Source organism: Ursus americanus, chromosome 26 (assembly GCF_024610735.1).
Source record: "Ursus americanus isolate L20-20 chromosome 26, mUrsAme1.1.p, whole genome shotgun sequence".
In the NCBI taxonomy this organism is placed as follows: Eukaryota; Metazoa; Chordata; class Mammalia; order Carnivora; family Ursidae; genus Ursus; species Ursus americanus.
The window spans coordinates 26,957,336-26,963,335 of record NC_142152.1 but is presented as its reverse complement, the minus strand read 5'-3'; positions in this window follow the sequence as shown (position 1 = coordinate 26,963,335).

The window sequence follows — 6,000 nt, the reverse complement described above, 5'->3', positions numbered from 1 at the left end:
TTAGAACTTGAAAGGTAGGAAGGATTCCATGAAGCTGGGCTTAGCTCTCTGAGGAAGGGGGGGCACAACTGGTGCCAGTTCCTCTGAGGGGGCTCCATGCAACTGTTTCTGGGTTGGATGGAAAAAACTGGAAACTGGACCAATTTCTACTGCTAGGTAGAAAACTCTTGCTTCGGTGACCCTTAGAGCATCAGCAAATAAACCAGGAGGGTCCACATTACTTCATCCCACCGCTTTCCAGTCCCACCGAGTGGCCCTACTGGTAAAAGCTAAGAAGGAGCCAGTCTATAAGAAAGAAATGTAACTGGAAGAATCCCAGCCCCAGCACCACAGAGCTGAGTATAGAAGTAGGGTTTGTAGCTGAAAACAGTTTCATAAACACCAAGAAGGAGTGAGTCAATGCATTATTAGGGCTTCCCTCGTTGGAACTCATAGAATAAGTAACTGATGGGTACTGAACTAGGTGGTTTCCCCACTTCTTCTGCTTGTTGAGACGCGGGGCTTCCTTCCTTGTTTGAGTGAAAACAGGAATATTAAGTATGTAGAGTCTGGTAATATAAGGAGGAGAAATTAAATTCTAAAGCCCCCCAGCATTTTGTATTTGGAACCATTCATGTAAAGAATGGTAAATGAATAGACAAAGTCTGGCTTTAAAATTATGAATCATTAAATGTAATAATGCCGAAGAGATCTAAAATTCTAATATAATCAAAGTGTCTATTACAAATTAGCTGCCGGTGGGCTTCCTCTTTGTCAATCAATCAACAACTAATATTTAACTGAGTTGGCAAATGATCCCTCAAAGTTTGCTAGAGGGACCATGTATTAAGATAAATTATGAAATTGCTGTTTTTACGGGTCAGAAATGATCACGTATCAGCAATTTCACTTGGTTCAACCTAATACCTCAGTTTAACTATGGGCCATCAGTGTTGCATCAAATGTAAACCTATACATAGAAAGTGAGGTGGTTTCCCTGGCATCTGGTGAAGATTGAATTGTTATTAATGCTATAAAATATTCTCCCTAACCACTTTACCTTCTCCCATAGCCACATGTTGCATTACTTTACCAATATTAACAAGGAACAACCTTGGAAAGTCACAGGTATAGTGGTGAAGAACTCTGACGATGGAGTCAGAGATCTTGTGCACACACCTTCTTTTGTTATTATCTGGCCATTGTACTTGAGCAAGTTTTTTAAGTTTTTCAAGTCTCAATTTCCTCATCTGTAAAGTAGAAAAAGCATTATCGACCAAACAGGATTGGTGTCAAGATTGAAAAAAAAAATGGAATATTTAAAATGTTGTAACAAGGCCTATCATATTGTAAATTGCAATAAGTGGTATTCTGTCTACATTTATGTGTGATTCTTTTTGAAAAGGTTATAACTAAATGTCAATGCCCATCACATAGATTTATCACGAGTATCAAAATGCATTTACAAATGTAAAGTGTATAGAATAGTGCCCAGCACATAGTAAATGCTATGTGAGGAGTTTTTCTTATAAGAATAATATAATTATTAATATCTTAGTGGCAATGCTATTACTGTGATTCACAATAATTACTATTATTGCCATTATTGTTATTTGGGAGATTTCCCTCAGCCTCAACTCATAGTTTGTACCTGGATGACAAGATATGTTACAGAGCTACTTGGTATCTGTAACCAAACTAGATGTGTGTGTGTGTGTGTGTGTGTGTGTGTGTGTGTGTGTGTGTCTGTGTGTGTCTGTGTGTGTCTGTGTGTCTGTGTGGTACAGAATAGTTTATGCACCAAGTTATTTCTCGGTAGTAGTTATTACATCTCACCCTATCTTTGACTTCAGAAAACTCTGACTGCACATACCATACCTGAAAAGGAAAATCTATACCATATACCATACAATACTGCTCTCAGTTTGAATCCACAGTACTTACCGTCAGTCTTATACTGATTAGGCAACAACTCTTTATTTATTTGGAGAAATAAAGGCAACAACGAATGACAAATAGCATCACAATCACATAACGCTGAAGCTGGAAAGGGTCCTAGAGGTCCTGTGAGGATTGGATTCAATTTTTACAAATCAGGAAACTGAACCTCACAGAGATTAAAAACAAGGACTAGGATCGGCTCTGTTTCGGAAAGAACCCTAGAGATAAAACGCTTTACGTCCAAATTTCTCAGACACTACAAAATCTCCAATGAAAGGCCATTTTGCTTGTTTGGGATTGCTTTGGGGGGAACTTCACTTTAAAAATGAAATTTCATTTTTATATAATGGCATTAAAAGAAATTCCCTTACACAATCCTGAATGTCCTTTTAACATTCTTTAAATGTCTTCTTGCTGATCTTTATTACATTCTAGAACCAAGTTTCATTCTTTTTTATTCACAAGAACTCCTCTAGGCTTATCTACATTTGGAGAAGTAATTAGTAAGAGACACTGTCCTAAAAACTGTTTTCCTGAGCAATGGTCTAGAGGACGCCCTATTACACGACGCTCCCTCAGACAAAGATGTTGCTGCAAGTCGGTGTTCTCCAGTGAGTCAGAGCCACTGCGTTTCCGCTCGACCTCCAGTAGTGCCATTAACAGCAGGATTTTATAGTTTTCATGGATTGTCAAAATCTGTGGGTAATTCATTACCAGCTTCACTCCACTCATTAGAGACCCCCAAATCCTCCTAATTATCTTATTTTCCACATTTTTTTTAAGTCAAAGTAATTTCAGTTAAATCTTCTTTCTCTTACTCCCTCCCCATCCTAACACCCTTGACTGGATTTAAGTATCCTCTCAAACATATAGTTATATTAATGTCATCAAGTTTAATATAAAAACTATTTTCAAGGCTATAAACTTAATTTATTATGGTATAATTATCAGTGCTTTTAATATTTTCCATGCTTAATGTCACTGAATTTACTGTTACAAACTTACTTTGCAGGGCGCCTGGGTGGCTCAGTCGGTTAAGCGTCTGCCTTCGGCTCAGGTCATGATCTCCGGGTCCTGGATGGAGCCCTGTGTTGGGCTCCCTGATCAGTGAGGAGCCTGCTTCTCCCTCTCTCTCTGCTGCTCTGCCTACTTGTGCTCACTCTCTCTCTGTCAAATAAATAAAATCTAAAAACAAAAAACTTAGTTTGCAATGAAAAGAATAATGCTGACAGAGATCTGAGTATGTGCCTGTCCGTGTGTGTGTGTGTGTGTGTGTGTGTGTAATATTTTGCCATCTGTATCAATATATCACCATATGTGGCAAGTTCTGCTGAAATGAAGATAAGAGATATAGAAGGATTTCTACACTACCTCAGTAAAATTTGTCTTCGTCAGTGAATACAATGTTGATGAACGTGTACAATGAAAACCCTAGAAAATGTTCTATGCATTTTCCAGTACAGAGAAAAGCCTGTAAGTTGCAAAATGGACATTTAACTACATCGATGTTCCAAGGATTCACTCTTGTTTCTTTTGGTTGTGGAATGTAAGTTATAAAGTATGGACTAATTTAGAACTTTCTTAGTTTTTTTGTTAAAAAATTTAAAGTTCCCTTAAAGAGTGAGATGCACAAATGTTCTTTTGTGTCTCAAGTTTAGACCCACATCATTAAAGGCAATGGGAGTTCATAATAGAGAAACAGCTATGGAAAATGACCCCCTTTTAACTGGAAATTTACGACTTGATCCCTAAGTACCCTAATGGAAAGGAAAATAGTTCTACGGAGTGAAGAGAAATTGGAAAATTTCCTATTGGGCAGAAATAGATCTAGTTAAAAGAGTTTGTCAGTAAAGCAATAAAAAGTTTAAAAATAGATTTGAAAAAAAATGTTAAGGAATATGCAATTGAATCTACTCTATTTTTTTTTTTTTTATTCGACAGAGACAGAGACAGCCAGAGAGAGAGGGAACACAAGCAGGGGGAGTGGGAGAGGAAGAAGCAGGCTCATAGCGGAGGAGCCTGATGTGGGGCTCGATCCCAGAACGCCGGGATCACGCCCTGAGCCGAAGGCAGGTGCTTAACCGCTGTGCCACCCAGGCGCCCCTACTCTATTTTTTTTTTTTTTTAACAGAATAAAGAGGCACATTTCGTTATGGGTCTTATGTGAGCTTCCTTTCTCCTGGTTCTGATGTGCAAGATCAGAGGGTTATTTATAGACAATGATGGAGACTTGGAAGAACAGCAGAGACTAAAACTATGGAGACATTTCTAGAAGCAAAGTCCCTGGGGGTTAAAGACAAAAAACAGATTCACTGATCTTGAAGTAGGAAGGACTTTTGTAGATAATGTTCCAATCATTTGTAAACTTTTTTTTAGCTTTGAAGTACACTTTCCCCTCTAAAGGAACCCATATGGGAAAATGCAATGTTTCAAGTGAAAGATGGAATTGTTCTTGTTGAAATGGAAATGAAGAGCCAGTATTCTACCTGTTCAGCTTCCCCATCCACCTCCAAGGTGACCTTAGACTCTTTCCTGGGGAACTTAGCAAGAAAGCTTGAAAACTACAAATCTAGACCAACTTCCTTGTTTTACAGTTGGAGAAACTTAGGTCCAATAAAGATTAGTGACTTGGTCAAGGTCGCGTGTATAGAGGCTGAACCAGGAACAGAACACTTACCTTCTAAGGAGACAACCAGAGGCATATAATCATGTCCCTCGGTAGCTTTGTGCAAACTATTTATCCAGTATAATTAATTCACATTTCTTAAGGGCCAGGTGGAAACTCTGAACCTTCTTTACATCACCAAAACTTCCTAAAGCATTTTAGCTCTTTCAGTCTTATATACTGATTTAATAGCAATTTCTAATCATTGTAAAATCCCAACATATGGATAATTAAAGCAGCCTGGCTACTAGACATAGTGGAAGATAAAAATCCCTTTCCCTTAAGAACTTAACACTATTTATAGGAGACAAAAATGATATCGAGAAAGAAAGAGAGAGAAATAAATTCTGTTGTTAAACTGAATTTTACTCAATGCTAGTATGATAGGATTTCATTGAAGAGAATGTTGAATAAGACAGGGAAGGTTACATGTTAAATGCAATTCTTGAAATAGGCCTTGAAGATAGAGTGGATCTACAATAGAAAAGAAAATCACATGCATTATTTTGAGCTTGAAGAACAGCATCTTAAACTATGAGATGGTAAATGCAGAAATGTTCCATATCATCAGATACAGAGCATTGCCTTGGCTCTTTTCAACAAGTAGGAACACCATGGACTGGAGACTGTACGTGCCTGAAAATCTTCTATATTTCCTTACCACCAACACCAGTGTTTTCAGGCTGAAAAACATATTTTACCAACTTTAGAACTGACTTAAAAATTACTTTTAGTAATTCTTCCAACTAAATGTGGAATTCTTTATGTTCAAGTTTACTTGTGTTTACCAAAAACACAATACCGTGCTCTTAGAAAAGTGACTTAAAAAACAACAAAAGATTCTTCATAGAATCTCAAAATAGAATCCTTAAAAGGATTCCTAAAATTCAAATAGATCTTAGAAAATAACATCTTCATGATTTCAGTGTAAATAAATGAGAAATTAGAGGATTAAATTTCCTTCAAAAATAAGCTTTTGTAAATTAAAAGCAAAAGTGCTCAAGGGATAAATATGTTTTGGGTTTTAAAAGACACAATGTGTTTTGTTTTTTGTTTGTTTGGTGGTTTTTGTTTTATTTTGTTTTTTAATAACTCCAACAATTCTGAACCTCGATTCAGCAAGATTTGACCAATTTTAATCTATTTGGAATTGGATTTGAAAATATCATCATTCTACCTTCTTTGAACCTCAACTAACATATGGAGACACGGAGAACCAAACACACAACCTCCTTTTTTTTATTTTTTATTTTTAAGGTAATGTAATCAACATGGACTGGCAAAATGGATAATTTAGGGCCACTTATCCTATAACAGCATGTATTATTTTTATTGCTTATTCTAAATTATTTAGCTAGTGTGTATGTATATATGTATATACATATAATATACAATTTTTCTTTATTATGTAACTA